This window comes from Octopus bimaculoides, chromosome 21 (genome assembly GCF_046866305.1).
Source record: "Octopus bimaculoides isolate indiv1 chromosome 21, ASM4686630v1, whole genome shotgun sequence".
NCBI classification, from domain to species: Eukaryota; Metazoa; Mollusca; class Cephalopoda; order Octopoda; family Octopodidae; genus Octopus; species Octopus bimaculoides.
Genome location: NC_142948.1, coordinates 35,287,022 through 35,314,521, shown reverse-complemented (window position 1 = coordinate 35,314,521; position 27,500 = coordinate 35,287,022). Strand labels below are relative to the sequence as shown.

At 38.7% G+C, this 27,500-nt stretch overlaps 1 protein-coding gene across 6 annotated transcripts in view; it reads right to left on the bottom strand.

The window, feature by feature from the left end:
• Positions 1–13,457, bottom strand: part of LOC106868625 (monocarboxylate transporter 12) — a 57,351-nt gene extending 43,894 nt beyond the window's left edge. For 2 of the 6 annotated variants that reach the window (XM_014913972.3, XM_014913975.3), the window contains exon 1: positions 1–174. This exon is cut by the window's left edge and continues 138 nt beyond it. The gene's annotated coding sequence lies outside the window, so the exon portion shown is untranslated. Of the gene's footprint in view, positions 175–10,683; positions 10,856–12,219 lie in introns of those variants that run through there. The other 4 variants (XM_014913969.3, XM_089339091.1, XM_014913970.3 and 1 more) reach the window with 4 other exon arrangements.
• Positions 13,458–27,500: the final 14,043 nt, after the last annotated feature.

The following is a 27,500-nucleotide window of genomic DNA, read 5'->3' as shown; positions in this document are numbered from 1 at the left end:
TGTATATATATATTTATATGCATACATGCGTACTCTTATACACATGTAAGTATGAATGCATCTATAAGCTGTGTTTATATATATATATAGTTTATCACACGGGCACCTCAAGTAAATATCTTTTTATTTGTATGTATGTGAGTGTGATACATAAATATATGTGTGTGGGTACGAGTGGATAAACGTGATATATATATATATATATATATATATATATATGTATGTATCTATATGCGTGTATGTGTGTGTGAGAATGTGAAATAAGTGTTGTATGTGTGTGTATATGCGTGTGACTATATATATATATATATGTGTGTGTGTGTGTGTGTGTGTGTGTGCATGTGCAGAGGGGATATATCTGTGTGAGAGTGCGTACGTGTGTGTGTGGTTATATATATTTGTATGACGGGTTTACGTGATATATATATATATATATGTATGTGTGTGTGTGTGTTTGTTTATGCGTCTGTTTAAACGAGGAATAGTAAGAGGAACGGTTTTTGTTTTGTTTCGTTTTGTGTACTTTTCTTTTCTTTCTTTTTTCTTTTTCTTTCTTTTTTTTTTCTTTCTTTTCTTTTTGCTCAGCTTGCCGGAATCCGACCCTCTTCTTCAATCAGAAGGCAATTGCGACACAGTTAAAGTTCTGTGCGAGGCGGACATTCCGCCGGCTGGTCAGTCAGTCAGTCAGTCAGCCAGCCAGTGGTAGAATTAGGTAAAGGTCTGAGGTAAGGTTCTCGACTGTGTTTACTGTGGCCTGGGGTGGCTTTAACTGAAAATTAGAGCTTGCCAACAAGGGTGGGAGAAATCGAGAAAGAGAGAGACAGAGAGAGAGAGAGAGAGAGTGTGTGTGTGTGAAGGGCTAATGGACGACCAGAGTGATGTAACGTTCAGAAAGGCCCACAGGCAACCTGCGGCCCGCGATGGGAGTTTCTAAATGGCACGCCTAACAAAAAACATTACCTTTATTGTTTTTCTTTCGTTTTTTTTTCTTTTACTATGCGGCCCGCTTGTTGACGGGGGGGATGGCTCATATCTCATGCGGCCTGTTCTGTTTAGATTAAACACCCCCGTTTTAAGACAACTAACTGTCTGTCCATTTGTCCATCTCACCAATGATTAAAAAAAAAAATTTTCTCTATTATTATTCAATTATTTCATAATTCATTTCTTCGTTGATTACATTTTTGTTTTTTTTACCTCATTTCGATGTCTTTCGTCCCTTTTTGTTCTTTCTTTTTTTCTTTGGCTTCATTTCCCCCCCTCCTCCTCCGTCATACACTTTCCTACATTATCATCAACATCATCATAAACAGAATTACTGTCACCGCCACCGCCATCACCATGGTCGTTTCCATCATCACTACTACCGTCGTCATCATCATCATCAAAGTTTACCACTATCGTCATCAACAGCACCACCACCACCACCACCATTTTTTCTCTATTCTCTTCCTTACACCATTCTCTTACAATTTTCTTCCTCCCTTCTCTCTCTTATAAACACACACAAGCAAAAACACGCACACTCTCTCTCTCTCTATATATATATTATATATATATATATCTGTAAAAAAAAGGAATTTTCAATTGGCCGGATAACTGAAGAGATGTTGGCGTGGGTCCCCACCCCGGCATCCGAAACTCGGAGTCTTATCATGGCTACTGAATAAGTGTCATATTTTTACAGATGAATTCCTCTATTTACATAATATCGAGGTCTCTTTCTTTTGTTGTCCTTCCTATCAATATATATATTATATATTATATATATATGTGTGTGTGTGTGTGTGTTTATATATGTATGTATGTATATATATATATATATATATATATATACATATATATATATATAGTCTTTTATTCTTTTTCTTGTTTCAGTCATTTGACTGCGGCCATGCTGGAGCACAACCTTTAGTCGAACAAATCGACCCCAGGATTTATTATTTGTAAGCCTAGTAATTATTCTATTAGCCTCTATTGCTGAACTGCTAAGTTACAGGGACGTAAACACACGAACATCGGTTTCAACCGATGGGGGGGGGGGACAAATACACACACACACACACGCACACACATATACATATATATACAATGGGCTTCTTTCATTTTCCGTTTACCAAATCCACTGACAAGGCTTTGGTCGGTCCGAGGCTATAGTAGAAGATACTTGCCCAAGGCGCCACACAGTGGGACTGAACCTGAAACCATGTGGTTGGGAAGCAAGCTTCTAACCACACACCCACTCCTGAACCTATATATATACATATATATATATATATATATATATATATATATATTGATCGAGGGCACAGTGCACCACTGAGAATTGAACTCACAACCTTACGGTCAGGAGCCGAATACCCTAACCATTAAGCTTGATCAGGGCTGACAGACGTGAGACTAACAACAACAGGAACCATCACCACCACCACCATCTCTACCACCACCACCACTATTATTAATATCAGTTTAAAGGTGGTGAGCTGGCAGAGTCGTTTGCAAGCTGGACAAAATGCTTAGCGGTATTTCGCCCATCGCTATGTTCTGAGTTCAAATTCCACCAAGGGCAACTTTTCCTTTCATCCTTTCGGGGGTCAATAAATTAAGTGCCAGTTGAGTACTGGGGTCGATGTAATCAACACATCCCCACCTCCCCCAAATTCCAGGCCTTGCCCCTTAAATAGGAAGGATTATTGATATCAGTTTCAAATTTCAGCACAGGACCAGTAATTTCAAAGGTAAGGTCAAGTCAATTACATTGACCCCACCAGTACTTGACTGGTATTTATTTTGTCGACCCCGAAAGGATGACAGACAGAGTTGACTTTGGTGGTATTTGAACTCAGAATGTAAAAGATGGACAAAAAGCTCTGCAGCATTTTCCCCGACTCCATAACCATTCTGCCACCTCACCACCTTATTCATAATAAGCAATTGGTTTCAAATTTTGACACAAGGCCAGCAATTTTAGGGAGGGGATTAAGTCGATTACATCAATCCCAGTGTGTAACTGGTACTTACTTAGTTGACCCACAAAAGGATGAAAGGCAAGGTCAAACTCTGCTAAACATATAACGTTTTAAACCCATTTTTACCTCTGGAAACGTATTGTCCCTATAAGTCTAGCTCAGGCCTGGCCAATTCAAATTACATTGCAGGCCACTTTAATCCAGGGCTGTGGAGTCAAAACAAAAACAAAAACTTCGACTTCTCTACTAATGGCACCTCTGACTCCTCTATGTAATTAAGTGATTGTGGTCTGTTTTACCGACTCCAGCTACTCCTTAATTGTTTCTGATTCTGGTTCTACAACTCCACAGCCCTGCTTTAATCACAGAAAGTTTTTTGAGGGCCACTTGTATACTGACAGAATTGAAAGCATTTTGTTTTCTCGTGCTGTTATTACAATAATAACTGAATGATTGTTGATTCAGTTTCCGTCTACCAAATCCACTCACAAGACTTTGGTTGCTCCAAGGCTATAGTAGAAGACACTTGGTCGAGGTGCTACGCAGTGAGACTGAACCCAGAACCATGTGGTTGGGAAGCAAGCTACTTAGCACACAACCACATATTTATATATATATATATATATATATATATATATATGTGTGTGTGTGTGTGTGTGTGTGTGTGTGTATGTATATATGTGTATGTATGTTCTCAAACACATGCACACAGACACACACATGCACACACACACTCAGTCACATGAACATATATATTGATCACTTGTCAGTCATACCAAGACAGAGTCTTAGCAATCAGATGTTGTTGACTCACTAAAGCTGCTGCTGCTGCACTTGCTCTGCCTATCTATCTATCTTTCTATCTATCTATTTGTTGATCTATCTATCTATCTATCTATCTATCTATCTATCTATCTATCTATCTATCTATCTAAGTGTTGTCGAATGAAAGTTTCAATAAAAAATGGGTAAATGTGGCAAGAATGGTAAGAATGAAAGACGACACCATTTTAAGCATAGACTAGTAACAAAAAGAGACAAAAAGAGAGAAGGTACTTACTTTCATGTACCTTTAAAAAAAAAAGCCTGAGGTGACCGTGGTCTTTTCCGTAGGCTTTTCTCTCCACGGATAAACCTAATCTGTTCCCCGTTTTTTACATCGACTGTGATACACGATCCCTATTGATCGCCCCCTCCCACGTTTTTTTTTTTTTTTTTTTTTTCTTCCCGCGATCCCTTTTGATCCAAATTATCCCCCCCCCCAAAAGCTCTACTTTGTAATTTGTCCATTTTCTGTATTTAGCCCTGTGTGGCTATAATAAAAAGATATCTATCTATCTATCTATCTATCTATCTATCTATCTATCTATTTATCAGTCTGTCTGTCTGCGTTGACCTTACTTAACTTACAGAGAAACAAATATTTACAAACATACACATATATACTCCCATATAACCAAACATAACATCCTTCCATCCATCCATCCATCCATACATACATACATACATATGATGGGGGTGTTGAAAAGTTCCTGGCTTTGGGTAAAAGGAAATACCAGACGATGAGTTAATTATGATTTTACTCAATATATTCCCCTCTCAGATTTACACACTTATTGCAGAGGTCCTTTAGTTTTTCTAAGCCCTGTAAAAGAACTCGGAAGGTCGGGCCTCAAACCAAACCTTTTGTGATCTCCTTACAGCCAGGAACCTTTCAGCACCCCCTTGTCTGATTTTCAAAGAAGACATTTTGTGGGTCAATTTGAGGAAATTGAATTCATGACATTATGTTCATGAGGTTGAACACCCTAACCACTAAGCTAACGGAAGAAGAGAACAAGAGAACATCTTTGGGGAGGACTTAAATCTAGGTTATAGATATCCATTTGTACCTTTTATCATAACGCACTGGGCTATGTTATATCAGATTTGCATAACATGCTAGGATTTTCGAAACAAAGAACAAAATAAATTGACTCACGTCGTCCAAATCTGGCCGATTAGGAAAACAATAAAGATTTGTAAAACATTCCTTCCTGTAATTCTTCATTTGAGTTTCCTCGAACGAACATATGTACACAATGATGTGTGTACATATGAGCAGGGCAATGAAAGGGCAACGAAACACACACACACACATGCGAATACAAGCATGAACACGCGTACACAAACACAAACACACATATACATAGTATAAAGAGTATTGTACACCTATTGTATAAATACAAGTGTATCGACACACACCTTTGCGTTTATGAACAGACTCACTCATTCACTTAAGCATTTACAAAATGCCAGAAGTGTCGTGACAAGAACAAAAGAGATTGTTCCTAGGTTAGTGACCAGCGGCTTTCATTCTACAAAGAACTTAAACCTCAAAGACACTCACACTCACACACACAGACATTTACATACATAGTCATCATCATCATCATCATCATTTAACATCCATTTTTCCATGCTGGCATGGGTTGGATGGTTTGACAGGGGCTGGCCAGGCTGGGAGCCACATCAAATTCCATTGTCCATTGTCTTGGCATGATTTCTACAGTTTATTGCCCTTCCTAATGCCAACTACTTTACAAGGTGTTCTGGGTGTTTTTCCTGATGTAGCACCATCACCAATGCTTTTTAAGTGGTACCAGCACCAACAGGATCAGCAGATAGATAGGTAGACAGATAGATAGATAGATAGAGAGAGAGAGAGAGAGAGAGGAATAAACAGATACATAGATAGACAGACAGACAAATAGATAGATAGATAAACAGATAGATAGATAGATAGATAGATAGATAGATAGATAGATAGATAGATAGATAGATAGATAGATAGATAGATAGATAGATAGATAGATAGATAGATAGATAGATAGATAGATAGATGGATAGATAGATAGATAGATGGATAGATAGATAGATACACAGACAAATAGATAGACAGATAGATAGATGGATAGATAGATATGAGGATGTACACTTACATAAGTAGAGACAAATATGCATATGAATATGCATGTACAGACGCATATGTATATACATACACCTGTATGTATACATATGCATAAGTACATATGTATATGTGTACACATACATAAATATTAACATACAAATTCACACATGTAATGGCATCCATGCATGTACACCTGCAAAATGTGTGCACACAAACATATACACATGTACATACATACACAAAACTTTCCAGAAGTTTATCACTTAAGGTTATATGAGCATGTCTAGACATGCAACTATATGCATGAGAATACATGCATAAAGCAAAACATACAAATCAGCACATATACATAAAAACACACATACAAAAATACCCTGTTGATGTTGTTGAAATTCCAATGAAGAAACCTTAAATCCAGATTAGAAACCGGCTTTCTCTATTGGCAAGAAATCTTGAAATAAAACTGAACAATCAAATACATACATACATATATATATGCTTATATGTATACATAATTACATACATGCTTGTACAGGCATACATATATAAGTCTACATATGTACATATACACAACTTACATACATGCTTTTATGTATGTATGTATGGAAGTTTTACTCTGGTTTTGAGTAAAAGAAAATACAGGAGGATCAGTTAATTATGATTTTATCCAACATATTCTCCTCTCAGATTCACACACTTATTGCAGCAGTCCTTCAGTTTTTCTAAGTCCTGTAAAAGAACTCGGAAGGTTGGGTTTTGAATGAGGCCTTTTGCGATACTCTTAAAGCCAGGAATCTTTTAGCTACACCTTGTAAACATTATATATATCATACCATACACAAATACAAGCATTACACACATACACATTGTGTGTTTAGTACATCAATGTTGTTTGTGGATGAATGCCACTTACTCACATTGTTCTAACACCCCCTACCTTCACCCTAACACCAACCTCTCTTTCTTTCTCTCTCTCTCTGTAAAGAAACCAGATAGATACATATTGATGAAGAAGTAGACGAAACACATCGAAGAGACATGCATGGAATGTGATGATATTGGTGATGATGATGATGATGATGATGGTGGTGGCGGTGGTGGTGAGGGCGATGATAACAGGGCGGGAGAGGGGCTATGGTGATGGTAGTGGTGTTGGTGGTGGTGATGACAATGACGATGATAACGAAGCAGGGGTCGATGATGATGACGCTGATAATTGCAATTGTGATGGTGGCGGTAGTGGTGGTGGTGGTGGTGGTCTTGAGGAAAATGATGAGGAAGAGGATGATGACAAGAACTACGATGATGGGCAACAGTGATGGTGATGATGGCAGTAAAAGTGGTGGTGGTGGTGGTGGTGGTGGTGGTAGTGATGCCGAAGGTGGCAGTGGTGGTATGATGGTGATGAAAATGGCAGTCAAGACGGTGGTATGTTGCATAATGTATGATGGTAGTGCCAGATGGGTGGTGCAGTGTAGGTGTTAAGTGAAGGTGGCAGTGGCGGTGGTAGTAGTGATAGTAGTAGTAGTGGTGGTGGTAGTGAAGGCGGCAGTAGTAGTGGTGGTGGTCGTGGTAGTAGTAGTAGTAGTAGTAGTGGTGGTGATGGTAGTAGTGGTGGTGGTGGTAGTGGTTAGGTGGTGGTGGTGGTGGTAGTAGTAGTAGTAGTGGTGGTGGTGATGGTAGTAGTAGTGGTGGTGGTGGTTTTGGTGGTGGTGGTGGTAGTAGTAGTAGTAGTAGTAGTGGTGGTGGTGGTGGTGGAAATGGTCATATTGGTGAAGGCAGTAGTGGTGGTAGTGGTGGTGGTAAGACATTGCTCATGAGAAAGTAAAAGTAACAGAGCCTCAGGTAAATGTTTCATGTTGTACAGACAGGATCCCATGTGCAGTATAGGCGGTAGTATTTATGTTGGTCGTGCTTTTTTGTTGGAGATAGCGTGAGCGTGAGCTGTAGTTGTTGTTGTTGTTGTTGGTGGTGGTGGTGGTGGTGGTGATGACGATGATTGTGATGACGTATGTGCGGTGTAGTAGTAGTGGTAGTTTAGTCTTGGTCATGTAGTGTTGGTAACAGTATGTGTTGTAGTGGTTGGTGGTAGTGTTGTATGTGTGTCTATTGCAGTAGAAGTAGTAGTGGTAGTGGTGGCGGTGATGGTAGTAGTAGCAGTGGTGGTAGATTTGGTAGCGGTGATGATAGTAGTAGTAGTAGTGGTGGTGGTGGTGGTGATGATGTTGATAATAGTGGTGATGGTTGTAGTATTAGTATTAGTCGATCATGTACTAGTGTTGGCAACAGTATGTGTTGTAGTGGTTGGTGGTAGTGTTGTATGTGTGTCTATTGCAGTAGAAGTAGTAGTGGTAGTGGTGGCGGTGATGGTAGTAGTAGCAGTGGTGGTAGATTTGGTAGCGGTGATGATAGTAGTAGTAGTAGTAGTGGTGGTGGTGGTGATGATGTTGATAATAGTGGTGATGGTTGTAGTATTAGTATTAGTCGATCATGTACTAGTGTTGGCAACAGTATGTGTTGTAGTGGTTGGTGGTGGTAGTTGGATATGTATATGCGTGTTGTAGCAGTAGTAGTCTTAGCCATACTCAGTGCTGGTGATGGTATGTGTTGCAGTTGTTTGTGGTGGCAGTGGTGTATGTGTCAGTCTGTGTGTGTTTGTTTGTTATAGTAGTAGTGGTGGTGGTGGTGGTAGTGTCGATCATGTACAGTATTGGTAATAGTATACGTAGTAGTTGTAGTGATGAGTGTTGTGTATGTTGCAGCAGTAACTGTAGTCTTGCTCATGTATAGGGTTAATAATTGTAGTTGTGGTGATAGTGTGTGTGTGTGTACGCGTGCTTATGTGTGCGTAAAGGCATGTTTGTGTGTGTATATGTCTGCATATGAATGTGTGTGTGTATATGCATGTTTGTGCGTTTGTGTGTGTGTGTATATATATATATATATATATATATATATACATATATATATGCAAGTTTGTGTGTATGTGTATATACATATGCATGCGTGTACGTATCTGCTTGTGTGTGTGTGTGTGTGTGTGCGTATGTAAATAAACAACGGTAGACAAAGCCGTTGTGAGAACTGGACATACGTCGGTCGTCGTCGAAAGAATTGGAGCAAAGAAGCGGGGTGGAGGAGTAGGAGAGAGAGAGAGAAGGTAGGAGGGAAAGAGAAAAGTGAGCGAACGGGAGTAGGAGTGAAAGACAAAAGACGAAATGAGAGGGGGAGTGACAGGGAGGAAGAAAGCGAGGGAGAGAGAGAGAGAGGGAGAAGGGACTACGAAAAGAGAGCAAGAGAGAGGTAGAGAGAGAGAAAGGGTAGAGGGGGAAAGAGGAGAGGAGAGAGAGAAGTGGATAGAGTGTAGGAGGGCTAAAGAAAGAAAGAAAGAGATTTCAAAGGAAGAGGACGGTGAACAAGTAGGAGAAGAGAGAGGAATGAAATGGCGAAAGATGAAGAGGGGTATTAGAAGGCGAAGCAAAGGGGTTGATTGATACGGCGATGACACGGTGGCGCTGACGGAGATGGGGGAGTCACGACGACGATGGTGGTGGTGGTGGCGACGAAGATGATTGAGGGAGGTTGGATGGTGGTTGATGGCGGCGGCGAAGGAGATTTTTGTGTGGTCCAGTGTATGGCATTGTAAGGTATGGCATAATGTGGTACACAGTACGGCATGGTATATAACCTAGCGTAGTATGGGTTCTGTGTGGTATAACATCGTATAGAATCGTGAAGTGTGGTGGTGGTGGGGGTTATAACGTGGTGTGATGTAGCACGGTATGGTATGGTACGGTATGGTATGGTATGGTATGGTATGGTATGGCGTAGGGCGGTGTCGCACAGTGTTTGTGGTGTAGCGCAGGTCTGGTTAAAGGCGATGGTAAATTGAAGATGCCGTGCTTGGATGTATTTGTGTCACTGAGTGGAAAATGATGTCACACACGTTTGATTCATCGTCTGTTCACGACGATGACGACGAGGGTGGTGATGTATATTACGATGATGATGATGGTGATGATGATGGTGGTGGTGGTGGTGGTGGTGGTGGTGATGAGGACGATCGTGGTGATCATGATGATGATGGCGGTGTGGTGATGATAATGATGCTGGTGATCCTGACGATGATGATGTTTGGCTGCGATGATGATGATGAAAACGATGACGTCGACAACGAAGAAGAAGACGATGACGGTGTGGTGGTGGTGATGATGATGATGATGAAGATGATGGCAATTCTTGTTTTTGTTTAGCCCCCACCACCACCACCACCACTAAGCCATCCTAGTTCGATTTGTGATCAAAGACAAAACAAACTGTAAAACATCCCGTTATTTTTGAATTTTATTTTTTATAATAATAACCCAGACATAGAGAGATGATATATGTAGCTAGGAATACATTACCCAATGTGTTCTTTAATTTAATTTAAATTTTATTTCATTTTATTTTATAAGGCAGTTTTTTTTGTGGAGGGAGATGTCTGTTTGTTTTTTTTCTTTTTTTTGGCTTCATTTTTTTATATATCGGTGCTGATAAATTTCGCTGCTATTTCTAGCTTATCGAATGACCTATTATAAGATCAATCGTCTTTGATGATGATGACAATGATGATGATGATGAGCGGTGGCAGAAGAGAAGGCGAGTGAAACAAAGAAATAAAGAGAGAGAGAAAGAGAGAGACATGGAGAGATGAAATAAAAAAAAGACAACTAGAGATAGAGAGAAAGAATGAGTATGAAAGCAGACGAATGTCATTCTTACCTCATGTCATGTGTAAAAATAGGTGGTCTTCCACTGAAGCTGGTTCACGTTATTCGTTCTTCTCTGGCTTCTTTCTTCCTTCCTTCTTTGTCTCTTCGCTGTTCTCTTTCCCTTTCTCTCTTTCTTTCATTTAATTGAAGACAAAATCCCTTGTCAGGTGAACTGCAACCACCTAAACCGATACAATACAAATATATATATATATATATATATATATATATATATATATATATATATATATATATATATATACACATATAATATACACACCTATACATGCATGTATATATATATATATATATATATATATATATATATATATATATATATATGTGTGTGAGTGTGTACGTGTAGGTCTTTATGAGCGTATATGTATGAATGTATAGAAATATATATATGTATATGTGATATGAACTTTTTCTGATAGATCACTATAGATCTCATTCTCTCTTTATATATATATATATATATATATACGTAAAAACATACATACAAACATAAAACATACATCCGTATATAAATATATATATATGCGTAAAAACACATACACACATAAAACATACATCCGTATATAAATATAAATATAAATATATATATATATAATATATATATATACATACAAACATAAAACATACACCGTATATAAATAAATAAATAAATAGATATATATATATATATAATGCACACACACATATTTATTTATTTATTTATTTATATTTAGCAGAATTAACAGAGTGACCCAAGGTCCGAGAGTTTTGTGCGTTTGATAAGTGCCAACTCACGAAACTCAAGCACCTTGGTTCCCTCTGTGGCACGAATGAAAGCCCATTCGGTTACTTCTGCTAAATATTAATAAGAATAATACATAAATTTTATTTCATTTTATTTTGAGTTCTATTTTCCCTGTTTGCATCAACACACCTGTTATGTATGTATGTATGTATGTATATATACGAGTGAACCATCTAAGAGACCGTAAGTCAGGGAAAAGATGCACTTATTATACATGTCGGATTATATATATATATATATATTTATATAAACATGTCCGTCTGTCTCTCTCTTTAATACAGTTACAAAGGTACTTATATACACAAGCTTATATACATAGAAACATACCATTTTACATACGCACATATATACATACAAATATACACATACTACATATAGTTATACGTACATAGATACATACCTACATACATGTATACATACATACAAAAGCTCAAATTTATATATACACGCTCTACCTATATTTAACACAATTGGTATAGAAATATATACACACGCATATGTTCATATATACTTCTATATAATAATATAAATACGCTATCTCTGATTCCCTCTCTCTCTCTCTCTCTTTCATTCTATACATCACCTCTATATACTCTTCCCTCGTTCTTGTATATACATCTCTCTGCATGTATATGTATGTATGTATATATATTACATATGCATACATATTTCTATATAATATACCTTTAAAGATACGCACATAAATATATATTTATATATGGTTATACAAGTATGTATATATACCTCTTTTTTAATTATATACCTTGTCTCTGTTTCGTTTTTCTCCCGGAATATTATTATATTTGCCTCTTTCCGTGTGTTTTCTCTCCTTTGTATCCAGGTCTCGTCTCTCGTATTTCTTCTCTTTGTTCGCCCTCTCTCTCTAATTCTCCTTCTCTCTCCGTGTCTCTTACTGTTTCTCTCTTTTTACGTTGTTCTCCTTCTTCTTTTCTAGTCTATCTTTCTCTCTTACTATCACTCTATCGAACAAGATCAACCCAATGATGATGATGATCTATCGATCTGTTGTTTATCTACCTATCAGTCACCGTCTCGCGCGCTCTCTCTCTCTCTCTCACTCTCTGTATATATGCATATATGTGTGTCTGTCTCTCTTTCTCTTTCACCTTACGTCGTTCTATTTCTTTGTCTCTAATTCTTTCAGCATCTTTCTTTCTCTGTCACTATATCTCTTTCTATATTTTCCTTTCGCTCTCCCCCTTTCATTTTCTCTATCTCTCTGTCTCTCTCTCTCTTTCTTTTCCTTTATATGTCTCTCTCTCTGCGCTCCTTTCTCTCGCCCCTTCGCTCGTCTCCTTCTATCCAGGTTTAACCTCCATTTGCTCACACACTCACTCAACCTCCCTGTCTTACCTTTTGTCTTACATCCCCTGCCCCTGTCCCCTGTCCCCAGTCCTGTCTTTTTATAAATACCCTATTAGCCCCTTAACCTTCGTATAACAATATCCCTCTCTCATACTTCCTCAATATACCACCTCACTCTCCCTTTCTCTCCTCTTAAAATATTCCTTTCGCTCAACGTCTCTCTGTCGGTCTATTTCTCACTCTCTCTTTCCCTCTCTCTATCTATCAATCTATCTATCTATCTATCTATCTGTCTATCTATCTATCTATCTGTCTATCTATCTATCTGTCTATCTATCTATCTATCTATCTATCTATCTATCTATTTATCTATCAATCTATATATCTATTTATCTGTCAGTCTCTCTCTCTCTCTCTATCTATCTATCTATCTATCTGTCTCACTGTCGGTCTGTCAACCCCCCCTCTCTCTCTCTCTCTATATATATATATATATCTTCCAATGCCAATTTGTCTGTCGTTCTGTTGCCTCTCTGTCTATCTATCTGTCTATCTTTTACTTTCATTCCAGAAACCAGATCTCGTCTCCCGTTCGCTCTTTTTCGCTCTCGCTTCATTCTCCCCTCCCCCACTCTCTCTCTCTCTCTCTTTCTGTCTTTCTTAATCCTGGCTTCTTTTTTACGTTTCCCTCTTTCGATTCCAACATTCTTGCCCTGCGATTCATTCAATTATCTCTCTCTCCTTTAAAATCTCTCTCTCTCTTTGAGCGTGTGTGTACGAGTCTGTATATGTGAGTTTGTAAGTATGTTTATATATATATATATATATATATAATCTTCCTCTGTTTCTCTCTCCCTCCCCCTCTCTCTTTGTCCCGGTTTATATATTCGTGTATGTGTGAACGTGTGTTTCAAAATACGTATATGTCGAGTGTCCCAGGAGACAATTTAAACATCAATATAATGCTTTAACACAAACTTACTCTGTGACATCTGATATACGTTCATGTAAATAAACATATATGTATGTATGCATGCTTGTATGTGTGTATAAATGTATGTATGTAAATACATTGACATCTAAGTATATTTGTATGTATGTAGTCAACAAATAAAATCCAAAGATTCTCGATATTAGGAGACATTTTAGTAAGAGTCCAAGAGTTTCAAACGAAGACGTCTTTACAGGGGATCAATTCTACGGGTTAAAGAATGTCTTTAAGAAGGATCAAGTTGAGAATCTCTGGATCATATCTGCTCAACTTGATCCATCTTATAGCCATTCTTCATCTCGTGGAATTGACGTTCTTTAAAGACATAGGAGTGTATGTATGTATACGTACACGAAGGGGTGGGTGGTGATGAAAAGTTCCTGGCTTTGAGGGTGTCGCGAAAGGCCTGGCTGGAGTCCCATCCTTCCGAGTTCTTTTACAGGGCTTAGAAAAACTGAAAAGAGCGCTGCAATATGTTGAATGAAATCATACCTGATCCTCCTGTATTTTCTTTTACCCAAAGCGAGGAACTTTTCAGCACCCTTCGTATGAATGTGTGTGTGTGTTAAATAGACATGTCCTTTGGACGGTTTAAGCTGCTTTGGTGGTATTTCTTTCACCAAGTAATTGAATTGCCCAGAAGGTTTATGTGTAGCACGGCAATCTATGTTTCCGATTAACCTAGGAACGGAAAATCAAATTGAAGGCTGGTTATTGTGGAGATCGTTGCACTTTAATGATCATAGAACATATAAGTTTGCAAGCGATGCAAAGTAGAGCTACGGAAGTGTTTTGAGAGTAGATTATGAATAATGACTACAAAATACAGTTGTTTTAAATGAAAGAGAAATTTCTTGTCAGAAACAGCCACATAAATGGTATACTACATAAATGGTGTAAGGGAATTGAAGGAAGACGTTGAAACTTCCCCTCAGCGAGTTTATTTCATTCAACAACAAAGGGAGTTATTTTTTCGGAGAGATAAACTAACAAAAGCCCTTTTATTCCCACATAGCCTACGCATAAACTAACAGCGAATGCTCGAACTCACAAGAGTTAACAAGAGAAACATAGACAGACAGAAACAAGGAAAATGCCCCTTGTATTTGAATACTGTGAAAATATGTTTTTAAAAAGACTTTTCATTTAAATTTGTCAAAATTTAATTTTCCCAAAATTTTTTATCCATATTTACAGTTGAAAAGATCTCAAGGATCGAAACCGGTACTGATATGTTTTTTATAAAAGTAGTTTAGCATTTTCTACCTTGACTTTTTTTTCCATATATATATATATATATATATATATTTTTTTTTTTTTTTCTCCGTGTTTTTCTCCTTGTCTCCGTATTCTTTCTGTTGAAGAGCGTAGCTCGAAACGTCAAAGACTTTCCGTATTCCCGAGCGTCATACTAATATATACTTTTGTTATTTACACCACCTGTCCTCGTCTGTTGTTATTTTTTGTATATTCTCCCATATATATATATGTGTGTGTGAGTGAGCCTACTCTGAACATTCGTTTGTAAACCGGAGGAGTTGAGAAGGAGAGAGGCGCCTTGCTGAGGTACAACTGGCGGTCGGGATAACCAGGTTGCGAGGGGTTCTGCGGTTGTCCCTGTAAGGTACTCACCCCTTTTGGGGAATTTTTATTGTTTAATTGAATTTTCCGAGGTCCTCTCTCCACCCACCCCCGTTGCTTTGCACGCATTTTTCTTTTTATATTCGTTTCCTATAAATTTTTTTTTTCATTGAAGTTTAAAGGTTGGGTGAAACCATGGAGGTTTTATTGTCTGTAGTTTGTAGACGGTTGACTGATTCGCTGACACAAGGCACATTTTAACGGTAGATGGAACTTTCTTGACGGAGCAATGACTGTTGGCAACAGTAGGACGAGCAGTGACGGTGGTATTTGTTGCAGCAGTAGTTTACTTTGCATTTCCAGACACTGTATAGTGTTTCTACTAACACCCCCCCCCCCCCCGCACACACACACACACACACACACACACACAGAGGCACACATATATACTCACACATAAACACACACATATCTGTTTATGTCTCAGTATATGCATACATACGTACATTCATACATACATACATGATATGGTGGTTGTCTACTCCTTAAACAGAGTTTGACCACCTGCTGCACCTACACCTTAGCCCTTTCATGGCGTCTGATGTGGCTTTTTAAACCAGACAGTGTTTTGAAAAAACACCCACACAGATTGCACCTCTGATTTGCACTACCAATACCTGCAAGTAAGTTCTGCTCATTGTGGATCCTAACATGTCTTTTAAGACCCCCATACATACATATACACACACATATTCATATATGTACCTACGTCTATATAATTATATATATATATATATATATGTGTGTGTGCGCGTCTATTTATAAATATACTTACAGGTATATAAACATGTACAGCTATTAATATGGGCGTTTGTTTGTATATATGGATGTGTAAATTTTTAGACATGCATACACACACACACACACATACATTCAAACACGTTATAGAAGATCGATCGTCTGTATGTGTATGTCTTTGTAGGCACTTGTATGTCTCAATATTTTCTGTGCTTGTGTGTGTGTGTGTATAAATTTATAAATATGTCTGTGTATATATTTGTGTGTGTGTGTGCCTGTGTGTGTATTCATGTATTCTTTTATGCATGTTAGCTCTGGCCATACTGGGACACCGCTGATATCATCACATTTTCAACGGCTATTTTTGTGTGGATGGCATTTTTGGTGAATGAAGGAATTTTGCTGTCCTCGTTTGAGTTCATTTGGAATCTTTGACAGCAGGTGAAATTGCTTCGTAAAAACGTCTACCCACCACTTCATGTAGATCTCTCAGCTCTTTTGGCAAGATATCATATAGATATGTGTCTTTGAATCCCAAGCTGTTGCAGTACCTGGCCTTTACTCTTGATGGGATAATGCAGCGGCGTCCTGCCTGGAGGCTGGTATAAACTCTCGATGACTAAGTTTGGTGCCAGCCGCTTTAGGATCTTCCATATCTATAGTTTGATGTATAAAGATAAATATCAATGTATTTATACTTAAATATTCGTCGTCTGAGAGTCTTCAGTCTTTGTTTTCTCTGTTTGTATGTATACGTATATACATGTTCTGATATCCGTCTCCATCTCTTACCTTTCATCATTTCCTGCCTCCTCTCTACCGTTCTTGAGCCTCTTGTACCAACGAAAAACACCTACTCGGTCCATGCAACTTAATCCATGAGCAGCGTCGACCACTTCCTAAATTTCTGTGGAGATTTTGTCCACTTTGATATAAAACATTTTACTGCGTAACAAGCTTCTAAATTGTCTTCACGTCTCGACTGCATTCTGCTTAATTAGTAAGGTGTTAAGCAAGCTATATTCAAAGTACTTTTACAAGCGTCTGGAATAAAAAGAAAAATAAAGTTGGTAGGTCAGCTTATTAGATGTATTTATAATAACGATGTCCCAAAATTACCATAATCTAGGACAGTTATATCTACCACTCGTAAAAGTCTTAAAACTTCTGGAATGCACACCTCGTATAGGTATATATATATATATATATATATATATATATAATACAAATAATATATGAGCATATGCGTATATACGTACATGCATGTACATACCTACATCTACATGTATATATAGATGCATATCTGGGTACAGGACGTAGTAAAAAAAAAAGACGTGGACAAAATGATAAACGGAGTACAGAAAACACAGGCCACATAGAGAACATTTCCTTCATCAGCAGCCACCATTCTAAAACTAAGCGTTTCGAATATATATATATATATATATATATATATATATATATATATATATATATATATATATATATATATATATATATATATATATATACACACACATATATATATGACAGTGTGCTTCTGTTTTAGATATATGAACTGCAGACGATATATATATATATATATATATATATATATATATATATATATATATATATATATATATATATATCGTCAACAGTTCATATATCTAAAACAGGAACACGCTCTAAATCATTAGAGCAGTAATATACTTTGTTCTGAAGTTGAAAGTTATGGCTAGTCGTGTCGGACAGTTAAAACTGCCTCACCTAAAAAAACAAAAGAAAGCCTTAAACCTTCTGGAATGTACTTTTAACTTCCTGAATATCTGCAAGCTAGATAACTCGGCATCTATCTATCTATCTATCTATCTATCTATCTATCTATCTATCTATCTAGCTGTCTGTCTGTCTAGCTGTCTGTCTGTCTCTCTGACGGTTCGATTTGACAATGTACCTTGATTATGTGATTTGCACTATGCAATTAATGATCACTTTATGTTCATGAAATGTACGTAAGATACTGTAACTGAATACCTTGTAAACAAACTCTTAGGTTTTGTCTTGCTACCAACATATACCCGATGTAACCAGGGTTTTATAACAGAGTATAAAATTACAATACATGAAAGGGAATAGGCATTCAGTCCAACATACAGGTTATTTGTCTCGTAGTTTAAGGTTTCAAATGCACTGGACAAATATAATATTATATGATATAATATAACTTACACACACACACACAGAATCACACGTACGCACACGCATACACGATCGCGCGCATACACACATTTGTTCACATGTGTGTAATATATGTGCTAATATCTGCATACATGCGTGTGTGTGTGTGTACGAGGGTAAGTCAAAATCAATATTCACGTTTGTTTTTTTCTGTGATTTATCAAATCAATAGTAGAGGTTCAACTATTACATGATTACCGTTTTCGACAAAGTCTTGTTTTTTCGATCGGCGAAAAAAGAGTTTTTCGGCTGATCACGCCGAAGAACTTTGTAGCAAATTCGCGAAGAACTTCGATGTTTTGCAAACAACTTGCACATGCAAGTGCTACAAGTCGAAAGCTCCGCATACCGGAAGCCAGCAAGTGTAGGGAGTCATCAGGAGAGAATGCGCGCATTTTCGGGACCTACCTCTCGACAGCATCAATGCATACGCCCCCACTACTCTAATATGAGGCCCCGCTTGCTAGATCAACTGGTTATCAAATAAAGTTTAATATTCTTCTAGCCATCGCTCATCGTCTCTTTTTAACCAAATCCAGTGGCTAGCCTTTTCCATTGTAGTTTGGATATCGGTCATGGTGGTATTTACTTTAAGATGTGTTAGGCCTCGAGGAGGTTTGCATAACGGTCAACCTTTCTAACCTGAGCGGCGTCCATGTTATCTTCATGGGGAACTGTTAACTCAACTAGATTCACAACTTTCTGTTTTTCACACCTTATTAAAATGTCCATTTTTTTTCGTAATTAGGATGGGAAAGAGTCCCTGGGACCCTAGTAAACCTGCAGCCACCTTCCAATAGCTTTTCCACTTTTCATCGCTCACAGGAAGTTTCTCTTGTACTGAACCGTTAAATTACGGGGACGTAAACACACTAACAGCGGTAGTGTGGGGGGTAAATACAGAAAGGAAGACACACACACACACGCACACACACACACACACGCACACACACACACACACGCACGCACAAATACACTGCCCTCCCCTAACTATGCACGTGCCTTTGAATAAAAAAGGAAAACTTATCTTTGCCAGCTTAGTAGACTGGGGCATTGTGAAAAAAACTGGCTCTCCGTCGGTAACGACGACGAGGGTTCCAGTTGATCCAATATACTGAATAGCCTGCTCATGAAAATTAACATGCAAGTGGCTGAGTACTCCACAGACATATGTACCCTTAACGTAGTTATCAGGGGGATTCAGCATGATACAAAATGCAACAAGGCTGGTCTCTTTGAAATACAGGTACAACTCTCATTTTTGCCAGTTGAGTGGACTGGAGCAAGGTGAAATAAAGTGTCTTGCTCAAGGAAACATCGCGCCGCTGGGCACCGATCTCGTGATTTTACGATCGGGAGCCGAACGTGTAAAGAATAAGATTACAAGATGTCAACAGATGTCAACGTTTGTGATGGATGCTTGTGATGCTCACGGTTATTCAAGCGGGAACGACAAATTAAAAATGTCATCGAGACAATCCCCCTCACCTTGCTGCTGCTGTTGCTTTTGTTTCCATTTGCTGTTGTTGTTGTTGCAGTTGCTGCTGTAGCTGTTGTTATCGGCTTATCTTTCTCTTTGTTGTAAGGGGCCGTATAGAATGTCGTCTCCGATTTATCTTCCAATCTCTTATCTCGCTGATGGCGAAGCGATACCATGATACGCTCAATGTCATTTCGTTCGCTTTTGTCGTATCTGTTCTGTCGTGTGAATGTGTAATTGCGTGCGTGTATGTATTCGTGTATGCAAGTGTGTGTGTGTTTGTGTTTGCATATGTATATATTCATGTACATCTATACGCATATGTATATATATATATATATATATCTGTGTTTGTATGTGTACATATATGTGTATATGTATATGTGTCCATGAGCGTCCAATAACACTATCCGTATCACGTCCTCACTTTGTTGTTTTTTTGTTATTGTTTTTTTTAACTATATATATATATATATATATATATATATATATATATATATATATATATATATATATATATATATATATATATACAAACATGTACATATATATTTACAGTATATATATATATATACACAGTATATACATACATATATATATATATAGAGAGAGAGAGAGAGACAGAGAGAGAGCATGTGTGTGTGTGTGTGTGTGTGTTTGTGTGTGTTGTATACATATACATTTACAAAGGTGATACATTTCACCTTTGCTACTCAGTTTTCCCGCTTAATTTTCACCCGAAAGAAAACAACAACATCTGAAACAGCTGTTTCACCGATGACATGAACAATTATCAGAACAATACTGACAAGCAGCTCAGCAATAACAACAACAACAGCAACAACAATTAATACAACGACGACGATGGCAGCAGTATGAGCCACCACTACTACCACTACCACCGCAACAATAACAACCGCAAAACAACAATAGGCTCTCCGGGAGAAGTTTCTCTGTAATTGATGCATGAGTTTTGGTAAATAAAGAACGGAGACAAACACATGCATACACGCACACATGCATACACACGGATACATGGGCGCACACACACACACACACACACACACACACACACACACACACACACACACACGCACTCACACCCCCAACACAAACACGACGGGCTTCTTTCAGTTTCCGTCTACTAAATCCACTCACAAAGCTTTGGTAGCCCCGAGGCCATAGAAGAAGACACTTCGGCCATTCTTTGTTTGTGGTTACCGAAAGAAAAAGAAATAAAAGATTAACCCAGACACGCCATCTGCATCAAAAATAATTGCTAAATAGTGAGCGTATACTTTTAAAAAGAGGAAAAAAACCCTAATTTAGCAATTATAGTTATTATTGGGTAATGAGAAAAATGTATTAGCTTAAGGACTAATTTTAATGGAACTTAAGGCGGAGAGTTGGCTTGAATCGTTAGAACGCCGGACAAAATGCTTAGAGGTATTTCGTCCGTTTTTACGCTCTGAGTTCAAATTCCACCGAGGTCGACTTCGGCACAAAAATATACATACATACATATACACACACACACACACACATTTATATATATATATATATATATATATATATATATATATATATATATATATATATATATATATATAGATAGATAGATAGATAGATAGATAGATAGATAGATAGACGGACCGACAGGTATACAGACAGAGATATAGAGAGCTATAAAGCGTCCGTACTGCTGGTATTAACCAAGTAGTAAACAGCAGGTAACTAACTACTCTGGTTAGTAGCGTTTCCCGCCACTAAACTCCATCTAATGTGTGATGCTGACGTAAAAGTTGATATTAATAAATAACGGAGATGAAGAAGAGGACAGCAGGTAGAAAGCTGGTCTAAATGTCACTGAACAATGAATTACTGTAGGTGCTGACCACCACCACTGATATATACTCACTGTACGGGAATGGAATTGTAGTTTACACACACACATACACATTAGTGGTGGTGTTGGTGGTGGAATGGTTGCGGAATTGGTGGTATTGATGGCGTCGATGATGGAGGTGGTGGCGATGGTGATGATTATTAAGGTGGTGGTGGTGAAGGTGGCGGTGGTGGTAGTGGTGATGCTGGTGCTGATATTGGTTGTGGTGGCGGTGGTGATGATGATGGTAATGGTGATAGCAGTGGTGAAGGTGGTGGTGGTGGTGGTGGTGGTTGTTTGTGGTGGCAGTTGTGCTGGTGGTGGAGATGATTGTGATAGCAGTGGTGATGGTGGTGGTGGTGGTGGTGGTGGAGGTCGTAGTGGTCGTGGTAGTGTTGGCAGTGGTGTCGGTATTTTGTGGCAATGGGGGTGGGGCAGTGTGACGTTGATGGTTATGGTGGTAGTGGTGGATGTGTTCGGTGGTGGTGGTGGTAGGTATGGCGCAGATCATCGTGGTGACATTCGCATTTCACACGAACAACAACAACCAATTATCCACATTTCACAAATAATAATTAATTAGCAGATGGAGGCGGCGAACTGGCAGAAACATTAGCACGCCAGGCGAAGTGCTCAGCGGTATATCGTCTGCTGCTACGTTCTGAGTTCAAATTCCGCCGAGGTCGACTTTGCTTTTCATCCTTTCGGGGTCGATAAATTAAGTACCAGTTACGCACTGGGGTCGATGTAATCGACTTAATCCCTTTGTCTGTCCTTGTTTGTCCCCTCTATGTTTAGCTCCTTGTGGGCAATAAAGAAATAAGAAACGTTAGCACACCGGGCGAAAGCTGCATTTCGTCTATCTTTATGTTCTGAGTTCAAATTCCGCCGAGGTCGATTTTGCCTTTCATCCTTTCGGGGTCGATAAATTAAGTACCAGTTGCGTACTGGAGTCGATCTAATCGACTGGCCCCTCCCCCAAAATTTCGGGCCTTGTGTCTAGAGTAGAAAAGAATAATTAACAGATGAATTTGTTCGTTATCACGCTAATGAGACAGTGTTGAAGTAGGAGGCTTCCACAAAAACTACCCACCGCCGCCACCACATGTAGCAGCAGCAACAGTACGACGACGACGACGACGACCAGCACCGCCGCCGCCACTACAACCATCATATAACCTTACATAAAACAAAGCTGATTCGTTAATCACAACATCTCACTGTGGTAAATCCTGTCTAATCACCTCCTACACTTCCTCAACTTCCCACTACTACTACTACTCACGCATCCACCAACAGAAAGGAGACAGAATGACTACAGGAGCGACTGTTAGCTCATAGCAAACGTATAGCACTTTACACACACACAGACGTATGTGCCTCTGTGTATATATATATATATATATATATAAGCAATGTTAATTCTCTAAATGAAGTATTAACAGTAACTGCACGATAAAGTGTAGTATATTGCCACTTAAGTGTGGCTGACCCCTAGGGGTGGGTGTTACTGTTGCTTTTAGCCCCAGGAGGACATCTCCTCCAGCTGGCTTATCGACACACGACTGTGTCCTGTTTGCCAAGGGAGTTATCCCTCTCACCGCGACCAGCAGCACGAACGTATCCGGATTTCAGGGTTATTTCCCTTCGTCGGCGTTCGACAGCTGATGACCTTGGTGAGAGAGACACATCTGGCAAATCTTATATCTTCTTTTCCAGTGGCATTCTTCACTGATATATATATATATTTGTTTTGCCAGATTTTTGATGTGAAATCGTGTGTTGAAACAGATGTTGTTGTACTTGGGGATGGTCATATTGCCAGTTTAGCCAATAAAAACACACGCACTGTATATTTGGTGTTAATTTGCTTCAGCTTTATATTACATTAATCTTAATCTTATTTCGGCCAGAGTTCTTTCGTCACACTTCTGTGACCTCATCAGTGGTCCTTTGTTTCCTTTCTTCTTATGTGTGTCTCACCTTGCTAAATATTTAGCAAGGTGAGACACACATAAGAAGGAAGGAAACAAAGGACCACTGATGAGGTCACAGATGTGTGACGAAAGAACTCTGGCCGAAATAAGATTAAGATTAATGTAATATAAAGCTGAAGCAAATTAACACCAAATATACAGTGCGTGTGTTTTTATTGGCTAAACTGGCAATATGACCATCCCCAAGTACAACAACATATATATATATATATATTTTCAGTAAATTTTATTCAACAAAAAAATAACAACATGTAACAAAAACATCTTTAAATGATCATTCCGGAACATATACACCACCTACATTAATGTCTGCTTGGTGTTTTGGTTAAATTTCCGTTTAATTAAAACTTTTTATTGAATAAAGTTTATTGAAAAAAAAGCAGCAATAATTAAGCACCAAGCTAATACAAAAACGAAGTATAGAGTTCTCTCCCTTGATGCTGACAAGCCTCGAAATACTTCTGAAGTAACTGGTGAGGTATGACAAAGTTCTCTCCCTTGAATGTGTGTGTACGAGTGAGTAGATTATTGAGAGTAGCCTCTCTTTAAACTATATTTTTTAACAGTTTTTGCTATTTCTGGGGAAAGTCATATTGTCTTAATGCCTTATTATCTAACACACGCGCCGGTTCGATTTCTACTCATTTATTGCCTCCGCCTTAGCGAAGGCGGAAGTTTGTTTTCAGTCGTGTTTATTTGTTTGTTTGTCCGTGGACAAGATATCTCAAGAACCGCTGGATGGATTCGGATGAAACTTTCAGGGATGTTTGTCCTCGTGACTGGCACGAACTGATTAGATTTTGGGATCGATCCAGTACCAGACAAGGATTCTGGATTATTTTCCCTGTTTTTTTTTTAACTTAATTTTTGAGGGCGGTCACGTTCATATTTCGTATTCTCGTTTGTGAGAGCAGTCGAGTTTATTTCCGATATTCTCATTTAAAAAATCATCCTTGAGTAATCTTTGAGAGGACGTTTGTGTCCCCTTGGCGGAGATTTTCGCCCTCTGAGTGCTCATGTTATTTATATTTTTCCTTCTAAAATTTTCGTTGCTTTTGCAACCTTGTCAATGGATGTTGGAAAAGCAACGAAAATCGGACCCGAAATATAACAATATTTTTCTTTGGCAAAAGTAAAAAAAAAGTAGGTTGCCTTAATTTTGGGTCAACCTGTATATTATATCAGAAGTAAGTGTATATTATACAGAAAGTAACCATATTAGGCTTTCGGGTTAAATTTGACAGTTTGCATAAAAGGTAAAGAACACGTAATATTCCCTCCAAAACACAAAGGTATTTTGAAAAATCAAAAAAATTCAACTAGATTACTTCTGGGAGATAACAGTTTATTCAGCTTCTACCACAGTCTTAAAATGGCTCCTGAACCTGGCGCATGCGTTCCTCAATGTGTACCTTGGAAGATCTTCGAACACCTCCTTGATCTTGGCCACCAGCTCCACCTTGATGCTGCAAGCAGAGTGGTTGGTGTCTTTCTCAACTACGCTACAAACATAATTATGCATGAGATTGCAATCAGAAGAAATAGGAGACTAGAAATTAGGGATGGCGAAGTCGTAGAAGTTCTCTGATAACCACTTCTGACGCTTTCGTCAGGTATGGCAAGAAACCGATTCCACGCTTCCACACATAAAACCTTCTTGTGTCAACCCACTCTAGCCAGAGTTTGACCACAGTGACCAGCAGCTTTACATAGCCGTCTGAATTGAACCTAAGGCCCTAATAATCAGCTACTGGATGAATTCTGGCGTACAGATGCAGTCAGAAAACCTGATGTGTCTCTTCCTGCTGGCCACGACTACGTAGTCTCTGTTGTGGCTGTCAGTGTCACGTCTTCTAGCTTTTACGGTGTTCACAGAGAATTGATCAGCAGTCATGGTGTTGGCATTGTGATACCCGGCGCAACTCATCATCATACGTGTAACTCTTTTCCAATACTCAGATGGCTTCCATCAGCCCACCCTCTTGACCCACGGCAGCACTACCTCCTCCAGGCACTTGATGTAGGCCTCCGTATTAAGTGTGAGGCTGTGTGGGTAGATGAATGGAGACATCACCATCATTAGTGATCACACCAAACACCATGATGTTGATTGATGTTTGATTTTTATCACTCTCGAAACATGTCCTTAGATTGCACTGACCTCAGATTGACACCCAAACACTCTGAAATATTCGTATTGGAGCTTCCAGCGCGAATGCGGTGCTATTTTTCTCAGACGGTGCCCAAGTGACCCTACTATACCGTGTAGTCGACAAAAATCAAAACCAAGCAATGCCCATGCATGAAATTAAAAATATGAAATGGTAGCAATTTACCCACCCTGTATATATGCATAGGTGTGTACACACACGCACACATATGTGTATGTGTGCGTTGTTAGTGTGTGTGTGAGCGTGTTTGTCTGTGTGTGTAAGTGTACTACGCTTATATGAGTGTGTTTAATATTCTGCCTCCTTATCTCATCCACATTCTGTTTTATTACGAAACTGCATTTTTAGTGAAGAAAAGTTCCATCTTTTATTTGTTTAAGCGAATCATTATTTCTTTCTTTTTCGTTTTCTTTCTTTTTCGTTTTCTTTCTTTTTCGTTTTCTTTCCGTCATATTTGTATATGTTTGTGCGTGTGTGCGCACGAGCGAGTCTGTCTGTGCGGTTAAGTTAGGTTAATGGTATAGCTCCATACGAAAATATATACAGAGAGCGGCGAAAAGACCTGCAATAATTTACACTGTGTCAAATATAGAATATGGGAGATGTTTTTTTGCAGCATCCAGTACTTGATTTTCTTCTCACAGTAGAATTGTTTTGTAGCTGACATTTCTACGTAAATTTATATTTTGATAAGAGACCCCAATTATTTTAACTGCTCACAAACATCCGTTTAACCAGGTTAGGGAACACAAACAAGTGTGGAAGGGAAGAAAAACAAGGAAAATAAAATTATTTCAAAGATTTCGACTGGACCCTCTTTTTCTCTTTCCCTTTCTCAGTGCCTCACTCTTCCACCGCCACCCTTCTCTCTCTCTCTCTTTCCGTTTGTCTAATTTTGTGATCCTCCCCATTTCTCCTTCTCTCTCGTTGCTTTATTTATCATGCGAAAAAAACAACAACACTGTCGGCTTGCTTGCTGTCTAAAAACCATAATAATTCAACACCAGATCAAGAGAATTTATTCTTACGTAAGTTCGTCGGACGAACAAGGCTAACAGAGATATGTGAGAACCACAAACAGTGGAGCGAAATTCGGTCGATCACAGCCGAAATAGTAGCTGCCATAGAAATAATTTATGCGTAGAAGTTGAAATAAATTAAATGATACTAAACTGTATCATGTTTTTATTAATTCATTTTATTAATTCGTGTATTAATTCGCACACTGGGAGGATATCTCGGCAAAAGACCCCTCTGGAGACACACCATCAAAACGGGTTCAGCGGACTTCGAGAAAGCCCGAGTCGCAAGAGCTGAACTCTAGAGACGGGAGAGAAAGCAGCGCCTTCTCCTTCCCAAACCAACCCCTTCTATCCCTTGTCCACAATGTCCCCGTGTGTTTCATGCAACCCTTGGATTGCGGAGCTATCTGCAGTTCAAACACCCAGGAAAATGAACTGGATTGCAAGCTCAGAAACACGAGACGCAGCCAACAACAACAAACAACAACAATGTATAAATACAAATTTAGGGAATGGTGTAGGTAAAATCCAGCCTATATATGTTTCTTAGCTAG